General features: G+C 35.9%; 1 long non-coding RNA gene across 2 annotated transcripts in view; it reads right to left on the bottom strand.

Annotated features, from left to right (window-relative positions):
- The window catches only part of LOC101057518 (uncharacterized), a 60,253-nt gene extending 53,948 nt beyond the window's left edge, over positions 1-6,305 (bottom strand). Inside the window, exon 1 of one of the 2 annotated variants that reach the window (XR_001719387.3) lies at positions 6,186-6,305. This is a non-coding gene — a long non-coding RNA (uncharacterized LOC101057518). The remainder of the gene's footprint in view (positions 1-6,185) is intronic. The other variant, XR_001719388.3, reaches the window with a different exon arrangement.
- Between the last annotated feature and the right edge of the window lie 6,828 nt (positions 6,306-13,133).

Genomic DNA, 13,133 nt, shown 5'->3' with positions numbered 1-13,133 from the left:
TACATTTTCTTAATCCAGTCTATCACTGATGGACATTTGGGTTGGTTCCAAGTCTTTGCTATTGTGAATAGTGCCGCAATAAACATACATGTGCATGTGTCTTTATAGTAGAATGATTTATAATCCTCTGGATATATGCCCAGTAATGGGATTGCTGGGTCAAATGATATTTCTAGTTCTAGATCCTTGAGGAATCGCCACACTGTCTTCCACAATGGTTGAACTAATTTACAGTCCCACCAACAATGTAAAAGCGTTCCTATTTTTCCACAACCTCTCCAGCATCTGTTGTTTCCTGACTTTAATGATCGCCATTCTAACTGGCGTGAGATGGTATCTCATTGTAGTTTTGATTTGCATTTCTCTAATGACCAGTGATGATAAGCGTTTTTTCATATGTCTGATGGCTGCATAAATGTCTTCTTTTGAGAAGTGTGTTCATATCATTTGACTATTTTTTGATGAGGTTGTTTGCTTTTTTCTTGTAAATTTGTTTAAGTTCTTCGTAGATTCTGGATATTAGCCCTTTGTCAGATGGATAGATTGCAAAAATAGTCTCCCATTATGTAGGTTGCCTGTTCGCTCTGATGATAGTTCCTTTTGCTGTGCAGAAGCTCTTTAGTTTAATTAGATCCCATTTGTCTATTTTGGCTTTTGTTGCCGTTGCTTTTGGTGTTTTAGACATGAAGTCTTTGATCATGCCTATGTCCTGAATGATATTGCCCAGGTTTTCTTCTAGGATTTTTATGGTCCTAGGTCTTATGTTTAAGTCTTTTATCCATCTTGAGTTGATTTTTGTATAAGGTGTAAGGAAGGGGTCCAGTATCAGTTTTCTGCATATGGCTAGCCAGTTTTCCCAACACCATTTATTAAATAGGGAATCTTTTCCCCATTGCTTGTGTGTGTCAGGTTTATCAAATATCAGATGGTGGAAGATGTGTGGTGTTATTTCTGAGGCCTCCGTTATGTTCCATTGGTCTATATATCTGTTTTGAGTACCATTTAATTAAAACTTTTTTTATTGATTTCATGTGTGGGCTAACACACAAGATCAGGCTGTCAAATCAGGCTCACTCAGAGAGTTCTCATACAGTAACAAGCCTTATTAAAAAATTCAGGTCATGGTCAGTCAAGAGGCATGAGACACAGAAAAGTTTGGGACATCAAAGGGGTCCTTTTCCCCACATCAGACATGTATTCTGTGATAATAATAACAGAGGTTTTAGATAAGGCTTTTCAGGTTTACCTCACATAGCAGGAAAAGTGCTTAAGTTATAAACGTCTCCACGGTACACTCCAGAGAGTTGTGTAACATGTGATCTTCTTTAGGGAATCATGTGTCATAAATCTGTAAATTCTGGGCTCATTTACTAAGTAATACTTAGCAAGGACGTCCTGCCGTACATCACTAATTCATATCATTAGATAAGAATCTTTCCTTTTAGCAAATATTAGTCTATTTACCTGGAGTTCCAGGTGGCAGAGATTAGACTGGGTCGATCTGCCTTTTTATTCCCCACTCCAAGGTAATTCCTCCCACCACCCTCAAAGAAAGTGAATGGATCACAGACCAGCTGTTAAAATGCTTTCATTCTCAATGAGCAATAATGAAAAACAGTATGGAAGTTTCTCAAATTAAAAATAGAACTACCATATGATCTAGTGATTTCATTACTGGCTATATATACAAAAGAAATGAAATCAGTATGTCAAAGAGATATCTGCTCCCATGTTTATCCTAGTATTATTCACAATAGCCAATATATGCAATCAATCTAAATGGCCATGTACAGATGAATGGATAAAGAAAATATGATATATGTATCTCCAATAAAATATCATTCCATAAAACATAATGAAATTCTGTCATTTGTGGCAACTGATAAACCTGAGGAACATTATGTTAAGTAAAATAGCAAGTCACAGAAAGATACTGTGTGATTTCACTCATATGTGGAATCTAAAAAAGTTGATTGCATAGAAGTAGACAGTAGAATAGTGGTTACCAGAGGCTGGAGAGGGAAGAGGTGAGGGCAGGACCAGGAAAGGTTGGTCAATGAGTACAAAGTTATAGTTAGACAGGAAGAACAAGTTCTGGTGTTCTCTTACACATAAGGGTGACTATATATATTTTAAGAGCCAGAACAATTATTTTGACCGTAATCACCACAAAGAAATGGTAAGTGTTTAAAGTGATGGATATGGTAATTACTCTGATTTGATCATCATATAATGTATAAATGAACTGAAGCATCACATTGTACCCTATAAATATGTATAATAATGTGTCAATTACAAATTTTAAAACTAATTTAAAATTTTAAAAATATAATTAAGCAATATCACAATAAAGAGAGTCACACAAATATTTTGGTTTCCTAATGTATATAAAAGTTATGTTTACACCATACTTAGTCTATTAATTCTGTAAAGTGTATTATATCTAAAAATGTACATATTTTAATTTAAAAATATTTTATTGCTAAAAAGTGCTAATGATCATCTGAGCCTTCAGTAAGTTGTAGTTGTTTTGCTGGTGGAAGGTCTTACCTCAATGTTGATGGCTGGAAACTGATCAAGGTGGTTGTTTGCTGAAGGTTGCGGTGGCTGTGGCAATTTCTTAAAATAAGACAACAGTGAAATTTGTCTCATCCATTGACTCTTTCTTTCATGAAGGCTTCTCTGTAGCAGGTGATGCTGTTTGATAGCATTTGACTCGCAGTAGAACTCTTTCAAAATTGGAGTCAATCTTCTCAAACACTGTTGCTCCTTTATCAGCCTAAATCTATACAATATTCTAAATATTTTGTCATTTAAACAATGCTCACTGTATCCTCACTAGGATTAGATTCCATTTTAAGAAACCACTCTCTCTGTTCATCCACAAGAAGCAACTCTTCATTCGTTAAATTTTACCATGAGATTGAGCAATTCAGTCATATCTTCAGGCTCCACTTCTAATTCAAGTGGCTATACCAATTTTCCTTCACAGAAGAAGTAAATGGAATTCCTGTTGCTTCACATCCTCACCAGTATTTGATGTTTTTAGTGCTTTGAATCTGCTTACTTTTTAACTGGGTTGTTCATTTTCTTATTAATGAGTTTCAAGAGTCTGTGCATTTAGTTAATCGTTATTATACTTTCTATTCCTAAAAATTATATTTGACCATTTTAAAAATTGGCTGTGTAATTTTTTACAGTTTCCTATTTGCAGATATTTTCAAGCTTTTCCTTCGTTAAACTTATAGAATATAATTATTTAAAAATATTTGCTGACAATTCTTATCTATGTTGTCTTATGGCTTTATTTCTGCCACTTCTCACTCATGGTAGCTTGTTTTCTTGTGTGCTTTGTCATTTTTGACTGTGTGCTGGAAATTGTCCTTGAAACATTATTTGTGGAGAATCTTTGAGGCCTCAAATAGAGATACCTTCTTTCAGAAAGCATTTGTATTTATATTAATGACAGAAGCTAGAGGCATTACCAGCCTATGACCAATTTAGACTAAAATTAAACTACATTCATGGCTTAATATTTTTGGAACTACTTAGGTGATGTGAATAGGACTGCACACCTTCACAATGACTAGTTTACAAATACAGATTCTACGGGAAAGATTTTATTTCCCTTCTTTGCTTAGCACAAATACAGTCACCTGGGTTATTTTGGGTGGTGTGGGTGATGAGTCCACCTCTTCTCATCCTTATCATAATAGTGTGGCTATTTGGAATCTCAGCTTAATGTGGGAGGGATCCTTTTTAACTCTCCCATTTCGGCATGCCCTGGGACTTGATGTTAAAATCGAAGTTCACAGTTGCAGAAACTGACAAAGGCTGTGGGAGACAATGGCACTGCATCTCTGGGTCCCCATTTTCTTCACAGGCTTCATAATTCCATACTCTCTTATCAGTTCTTTGATGTCTTTAAGTTTTTAAAATTATTTGATCCAGAATTTTTAGTTATGAAAGGTATTTATATTTGACACAGAATGCTTAGTTCTGTGAGGGGTTGGTCCCAACCTACCGGTTTGCTTTAGTCTCAGAAATGGAAGTGTCCCTTGTGGTCTTCTGAATCTTCTAGCCCTTCCATATCCTTTACCCTCCGTTCACCCTGAAAAGTTGTTATTGTCCAGATTTCTGACCATGGCATACTTTTTCATTTGAATATTTACTCCCTTGGTTTGCTGACAGCCACTGGCATGGGCTAACTTATCATCTCTGAGCTACACTTCCTTGTGGATGTATTTGCCTGCATCTCATTGAACTCAGTATTTTCTTAAAGCAGCTTCTCCTTTTGTCATACTCATCTATGAAACAGCACAATTTTCCCAGGCATCATTCTTAACATGTAGAGTCACATGAAGAGTTGTTCTTCATGCTGTGTAATCCATGCCTAACAGTGGTCCTTTCACAGGACTCATGTCCTCCAATCTTGTCAGCTCTCATCTGAGCCCCCACCGCCTTCTGCCTGGTTCCCTTCTCTGTAATCTTCCACCTTTGGTCTACTCTGAGCATTGCCTCCATCATTGAGCTCCCTTTTTCAGAAACCCTCCATGAATTCACATGGCTCAGTAGAAAAAACTCAGACTCCTTAACCAGCTGTCACTTCTGCCCTACATCATCTACCCTGATGCTTTCTTTCAGGTTTGTAGCCCACACCACACAGGCATCAGGCCAACTTAACAACTTGCAAATTTCTGAACACTTTGTATTTTTCCTACCTCTATACTCTTGTACATTCCATTTATGTTCTGAAAGAGTCTCCCTACTGAATCTTCCTTGAAATATAATGCTAAATCATGCCAAATTCTAAATTTCACTTCCTCCAAAAAAGTATTTCTTCTTCATCTTAACCTTCCTTTATTTTTTAAAACAAATATTATTGTGTGCATTTCAGTTTCACAACATGATGTTATGGGATACATATAGATTGTAAAATAGTTACTATAGTGAAGCAAATTAACATATTTTATCATCTCACATAGTTACTTTTTTGTGACAAGAGCAGCTAAAATCTACTTATTTTTAAAAGTTCTTAATACAATACAATTTTATTAACTATAGTCCTCGTGTTGTACATTCAATCACAGTAGTCAATGTATGAAAACAACCTAAGTGGCCATAGATGGAAAAATAGGCAAAGAAAATGTGATATATACATAAACACAATGGAATATTTTTCAGCCTTAAAAAATATGATATACATGTACACAGTGGAATATGATTCAGCTTTAAAAATGGAGGAGAACCTACCACTTGCCAATCACCATATGAATGAAGTTGGAGTGCATTATTCTAAGTGAAATCAGCCACAAACAGAAAGAAAAAGATCACATGATCTCACTTAAATGTGGAATCTTAAAAAAAAAAAGATAGGGAGATGTAAGTCACACAATACAAAGTAGCTGCTATCTAATCTTCCTTTTCACAAAATAGAAGATTTATAGGTCAAAAGGGTTTATACATTGGCAGTTTCATATGAGTCAACCTAAAACCTAGTTCTCTGCATAAAATTAACATGTGGCTAATAAATATTCATTTAAATGTGTGAATTGACATTTTGAGAAAAATAAGCAACGCAGTCCAACAATGAAAGAAGGCCTAGCTTAATACTTTCAAATTAAGGACTATTAAAACTGTATCTCTCTAAATGTATGAAGAATTATATATCATATGTGTGCATGTGTGTATATATTTTATATATATAATATATATAATTGCCCAAGGATATTAGAAAGCACTGTGAGTACAGTGCAGAGAAGAATAAGGACAGTGAAAGTAGCAGTTACCAATGCTTGAAAGTAGCAGTTACCTATTGTTTGCAGCTCACATATATTTCATAAAGCTGGATGTCAACTGATAACCTGTATATACACCCGAATGTACTTTGAATTAATTGACTGCAAGGGACTCTTTAAGAACAAAGTGTTATTACTGGAACAATACTATTGAAACATCATATGATAATTGGAAAATAAAGTCAGCGACTGCAATTTAACTTAAAAATCGAAGGAAATTCATTTAAGTGGTCTCTTGACATTTCACTTCTTGCTAAAATCTACTTTTAAAAGCCAAATTAACCAGATTGTCCATTAACATTGATCACATTAGCTAGATAATTGCCAAAGCTCCATTTTACTTATGCCATTTGGATACAGCATAATATGAAAATAAGGACAATGTACCTTGCTGCATAACACACACTATCCACGTAACTTCTTTTACAATCTTTGAAAAGTGATCCTCTCTGCCTGAGCCTTCATTCAACTATGTGCCTACTATTTTACATTACGTAAGCATGCAACAGAGCCATTGGCAAAGACCTCTCTGATGTCATAAAAGGAGTGCTGCTGCCTTGCCTTGTGACAGTGTACCCTCTTATCTAGCCAAGAACACAGTTCATAAATAAATATGAATGAGACTTTGCCAAGATTGCCTTAATAGTACCAGTAATAAAAGATCCTGAACTGGAAAGCAAAGTCCACCTTCCTTTGCTGAATTGGCTACTTCAGTTTACCCAGTTGTCCTATGACTGAGGTCTTTATCACCAGGGAAACAAAGAATGTACTTTGAGTTAAAAGCAAATCTTCTGCAACCTTCCCTGTAAAAATAAAATGAGTATATTTTGTACCACCTGCATAACAGGAATAAACAATAACTGAAAAGATGTATACAATTTCGATACTTTACCCAATGAACTGATATACATCCAATGACAGGAGTCTTGACTTTTGACTGAATGTGTTTTAATAAATATGTGGATGTTTTTACTTTGTGTGGCATTCTGGTTTCTTTCTTTTTCATTTGCTCAAGATTGTGTGTGTTTGTTATACCATTGGTGGAGAGACTCTAGAATCTCCTCTATTTCAAACCAGAAGAACTCTCAGATGTATAGTTAATGGATATCCAGGATATTTGCAATGTCGTGTATGCTTTTAAAGCATGTTTGCTGAGGGAAAATAAAATCACTGAATCAAAGCCCTGAGTTTGATTCACAACTATTACTAACAAGGTATATAATCTTGAACAAGTTTTTTAGCCTATTTTTAAAAATCTAATTTCTTTCTATAAAATTAAAATGAGACTCTGCCCTTCTATTTTATTAATATGTCGTGAGAATTAAAGTATATTTCATTAAAACCCTTTATAAATTGCAACATAGCATTCATATATCAGGTATTGCTGTTAATTTCTTTTACAGAAATGTTGCAGGACTTTTCCTTAGTTTAGCTAAAGACTGGGTTCTTGTCTGTCCCGTGGCCATAAAGATTTAGGCTCGAAACCATCGTTCTCAGCAAACTACCACAAGGACAGAAAACCAAACACCGCATGTTCTCACTCATAGGTGGGAACTAAACAATGAGAACACTGGGACACGGGGTGGGGAACCATCACACACTGGGGCCTGTCGTGGGGTAGGGGGATGGGGGACAGACAGCATTAGGAGAAATAGCTAATGTAAATAATGAGTTGATGGGTGCAGCAAAGCAACATGGCACATGTATACCTATGTAACAAACCTGCACTTTGTGCACATGTACCCTAGAACTTAAAGTATACTAAAAAATAAATAATGTAGACTCACAGAAGGTTTAAAGGGTAAGTAAAGCTGGGTTTTATGGGGTGAAAAGGCGGGGAAGAGGGGGGGTGAACACGGCCTTAAGGCCAGAGTCCCCTGCTAGAGCCCTTCCCCCCGCCATTGGAATACCAGGTTCCACACAGGAAGAGGCGGGGCCAGGCTCTTCCCCGCTGCAAAGGGTGCGAACCTCCCGAGGCTCCACCTCAGTGGGCAGGCTGGTTGGAGTTTTTCCAGGGACCCCCTTTCACCTGGCTGTCTCAGAAAGATATAATGAGAATAAAGAATACTTTGGCAACTATCAGTGTTATGCATCCCTTAATAACAGGTTGGTTTTATTTCCCAAATTACTTTCTGTTGCTGTTCTGCTACTACATTATTCAGACCGTTAAAGGAGGATGGTGCATAGTGTGAACAGAGTTATGTATGGCCTGTTCTGTAATGCAAGTGGGATCTCCGTTCCCTGATTGCAGCATTATAACCTCTCATTATAGCATGCACTCTAAGTCATCTTGTGCACAAGAGGCAGGATTGGATCTTCGGGTAATCTGTGAATAGTGACACTCTTTATAGCAAGGTTATCCTCTGTTTTTGGCATGATGGGGAGAGTTTCCAGAATACATGATACTACACCTTCATTAGACAGTTAGATATAATGATTACTAAAAAATCGATTTCTATTCCATGGAGCAGCTTCTAAAAGGGGCACATGAGGAAGATACACATCGAACAAAATAGCAGACTAAGAAGCATATATGACACCAAGCCAACTAATCATAAAATAACAATATCTTACACTTTATTTGGTACCTCCCCAAAAAAAAGCACAAACAAAACCCATAAACTTCTCATGTATGATTTTATTTGATCTTCACAACAATCTCATGGAGTAAGCAGGCAAATTACGCTTACTGCCATTTCTACAGATATTCGGAGGGGTTAAGTGACTTGAGCAAGTTCACAGAAATTTTCTCATTCCTCCTATAGTTCTTTTTCTAATATTTCTCACTATGCAAAAAGGCAGACAAAAAACATTCCACTAATTATGTTGCTTTATAAAATTTTTGTCTTACTATCTCAAATGAAGCTTGAGACTAGGTGAAGAGAATGTGAAGTGAAAGAAGAAAACACCAAAATAAGGTTCTTCAAACTGCATAAAATTGTGATGTATTAGGTTTACACATAGTGTTTAGAAACAGCCATCTAAGATCAGTGTGTAGCATTCATTTGAAATTTTTTGTAATTAAAATAATTATTTTTGAGACGGAGTCTTGACCTGTTGCCCAGGCTGGAGTGCAGTGGCGTAATCTTGGCTCACTGTGACCTCCACCTCCTGGGTTCAAGCGATTCTCCTGCCTCAGCCTCCTGAGTAGCTGGGAATCCAGGTGTGCACCACCACGCCCAGCTAATTTTTGTATTTGCAATAGAGACGGGGTTTCACCATGTTGGCCAAGCTGGTCTCGAACTCCTGACCCCGTGATCCACCCACCTTGGCCTCCCAGAGTGCTGGGATTACAGGTGTGAGCCACCGCACCCAGCCTAAAATAGTTTTTGAAAATAAATTTACTATAACTTTTGTGTAAGCACTTTAAGATACATTGAAATGAAAGGTATCAACTGATTTTTAGAAACTATTTTCCAGTGATCTTCATGGCTCTGACCACATGGCCATACATCCTCAAATGTCATATACTTGTGCTGTTTTCATGCCACTCACACCAAAGAAATAAATGATAAATACATGCATGCATGGCTGAATGCCTGTTCAGAATTTAGAATTTGTCAGATAATTTTATAGGTTCTTTCATAAAAATTATATCTCTTATGGTCTGAGGAGACCTTAGGTTTTTCAAGAGAGAAAGTCATCTTCAATTAGGAGCCTGTAAATTATGGTAAACAGTAGATTGAAAATGTGAAATAGAAGAAAATTCAATGAATGAGGATAATATAATCTATAACTGTGGGACTCCCAAAATTAGACTGTGAGTTGCTGGATGGATGGTAGGTTTTTAATCAGTCTCTGTTCTTTCCTCAACTGGCAGGGAATAGGTGCTGGGTAATTATTTGCGGAATTGTTGGTTAGATGGATGGATGGATTGATGGATAAATTAAAGGCAGCTCTCCCTCCAGTAAAATTTCATACAGAAACCGCATTTTAAATTTATCTTGCACTTTTGAGCTCAAAATAAGCCCTGCGAGCAAGTCTTGGGCAAAACAGTCAGAAACTAACATTATTTTTTACTTTATTCTTTCTTTACCTTCCTGACTCTGACCTCTGGAAAAGCACCAAGTAACAAAGTAGCATGTGTTAATTGCAGTGTCATTTTATACAAATCCTCATGACATAGACAAGAAAGACATTATAATCAACCTCCTTTCAAAGACTAGAAAGCCAATGCTCAATGAAAGGAGTGCAGCCAAGATTTTTATCCAAGCCACCTGAATGTACATTCTGGATCTTTCCTATCAAACGTTCTCTGCAATCTCATGGTCCTAGAATCTCACTCTCAGATCTCTAGCAATTAATCCTCTAGTGGTTACATAATAAGTCATGATAGATACTCAAATTTAATGCTTCTGAGAGGTACTTAAAAATCTAGAAAAATGATAAAAGCAATAAAAAAGTAACTTTAGAATCCAAAGGAGTGAAATTATAAAAGTCAAAGGACAAACTGCAGGAGTTGACATGTTTGGCCAAAACCCTACCCTCTGCTCCTCTTAAGTTACATTCTCAGAAGTACTTTGTTAATTAATTAATGTATTCATGCAGGAGGCAAAAGAGATAAAAACAAAGTATGATTTTATTTCTTTGTTAATGTCACCTATAGCTGCTTATTCTGACCCTGCAGAGATGTTCCTTATAATGTTTTCAATAACACTTAATTGCAGCGGGGCTTAATACAACAAAATTACATTTCTTCAGCTATATTTTTTTGCTTGTTTGTAAGTATATTCTGATTTGAATTAAAGTTTTGCCTGGAAAGTGTGAACTATTTCAAATTTCAATATTTTCTATATCTTTTGAGAGTGTTGCCTATAAAGGGCACTTGGAAAATGTTTGAACTTATTTTTGTATTCTTTTGTTTCTTGCCTACTAGTCTTTTGTTCCATTTTTCTTTACCCACACTCAAAGTTATTCTGACTTCAAACTTGAGTTTGGATTGTGAAATCCTCAGGTAATACTAGGTGTTGTGTTAGTAAATAAATAATATTTATTTAGTGTAGAAGTTATCTGCACTAAAAAGGAGGTCTAAGAAATTGGCAAATATTTGAAAAGTGTGTTTTAACCAATAATATGAGACATGCTTACAGATAACTTTCTAGTCTTGCACTCATCTCTTTTGTCTTTGTAACAGGTGACATAACTAGGTGGTTGACAAAAATGACATCACAAATTGGTTGAGAAAACCAATCATCCTAGTGGCTCTTAATATTACAATATCTCTCCCAGAATCTCAGTTTCATGATTGCACACGTGGCTTGAGATCAAGCAGAGCAATTTGAGTTTCTCCTATGTCTGTGCAAATCATCCTTGTGAATATGAACTAAATCTCAAAGCTCATTCTTAAGCAAGTGCGCGCGCACACACACACAAAGCAATGCAGTGACAAGTTAAGGTTTTCTTGAATTTTATTTATAACAAATTAAACTTCTCTTCCTAGTCCTCTTTCCTCTTCAAAGGGCCATGTATGTAATTCGGTAGCTTATTAACTTGGACAGGAAAAAAATACATTATTATTTTCATTAACCTCTATATATTATATATATATAGAAAAATATATATTATTTTCATTAACCTCTAATTTAGAGGTTATTTGTATTCATTCAAAATACAGCAGCAGTGAGCTTCCACGTGGTTATTAATGAAACACTCCCAGGGCAGGGCATGGGAGTGAGAGCACACACAAACACCTTGACTACTTTTTCTGCCTATTATCTTGTTTTCACATCCCTTTAAAAAATTGTATAAAGTTTTTATGTTGACATATTTATAGATGCACAAGGAGTTGCAAAGAAATGCTCAGGAAAATCCCTTGGATCCTTCCCTGAGTATTCTCCCCCTCTCCTCACCACAGTGTGAACATCTTATGCATCTAAAGTGTAATATCAAAGCCAAGAAATGAACATTGTTTCAATCCATGAAGTTTATTCAGATTTCATCAGTTATACATGCTTCATCTATGTGAGTTATCTACAGTTCTATGCAATTTCATCACATATAGACTTGAGTAACCCCCACCACAATCAAGACACATAGCTGTACTACAAGATTTCCCCATGTTATTCTTTTATAGCCACACCCACTTCTCCATCCTTCATCCGTAACCCCTGGCAACCACTAATGTGGTCTTCATCTCTTTATGTTATTTCACAGATGTTACATAAATTGAATTATGAACTATGGATCCCTTTAAGATTTTTTTTTCCACTCAGCAAAGTTTCTTTAAGGCTCATCCAAGTAGCTGCTGGGTAGTATTCCATGGTATAGTTATACCACAGTTTGTTTAACTGATTACCCTTTGAAGGGCATTTGTATAGTTTCTAGTTTTGGCTGATACAAGTAAAGCTGCTATGAACACTCACACAGAAGTTCCTGTGTGAAAGTAAGGCTTTGTTTCTCTGGGATAAATGCCCAACGGTGCAATTTCTAGATTGTATGATAAGTCTTAGCATAGATCAGTACTTCATTCCTTTTTATGGATAAATAATATTCCATTGTACAGCTATGTCACCTTTTGCTTATCCATTCTTCAGTTGATGGACATTTGAGTTATTTCCACCTCATGAATAATGCTACATGAATATTCACATATAAATTTTTCTAGTGAACATAAGTTTTTATTTTTAGGGGGCTATATACTTAGAAGTAGAATTGTGGGATTAAATGGTAATGCTGTATTTAACTTTCCGAGGGCCACCAAATTGTCCTGCACAACAGCTGCACTATTTTTATTTCCACCAACCAAATCGAGCATTTCAACTCCCCATTCTTCCCAGCACTCGTTATTGTCTCATTTTTTATTATAGTCATTGCAGTGGATGCAAAGTCGTATCTCATTGTGGTTTTGACTTGCATTTCACTGATGGCTAATAATGTCAAGCATCTTTTCATGTGTTTCTTGGCCTTTTGTATATCTTTTTTTTTTTTTTGAGAAGTGCCTGTTTAGATCCTTTCCTCATTTTTCGTTTGGGTTACTCTTTTTATTATTGAGTTGTTAGGGTTTTTTAATATATTCAACAAACAAATTCAGATATATGAGTTGCAAATATTCTCTCCCATTCTGTGGGTTGTCTTTCCAGTTTCTGGATGAGGTCCTTTGGAGCTTGAAATGTTCTAATTTTGATTTTCAAAAATTAGTTATTTTTTCTTTGATCGTTTGTACCAAATCTAAGGTCATGAAGATTTACACCTATGTTCTCTTCTGAGAGATTTGTAGTTTTGGCTTTTATGCATAAGTCTTTTTTCCATCGTAAGTGGTTTTTTTTTTTTTTTTTTTTTGAGACAAAGGCTCATTCTGTTGCCCAGGCTTAATGTAGTAGCATAGTCATGGCTTTC

Source organism: Pan troglodytes, chromosome 6 (assembly GCF_028858775.2).
Source record: "Pan troglodytes isolate AG18354 chromosome 6, NHGRI_mPanTro3-v2.0_pri, whole genome shotgun sequence".
Classification (NCBI taxonomy): domain Eukaryota; kingdom Metazoa; phylum Chordata; class Mammalia; order Primates; family Hominidae; genus Pan; species Pan troglodytes.
The sequence above is the reverse complement of the archived record's forward strand: the minus strand, read 5'-3'. Positions and strand labels throughout refer to the sequence as shown.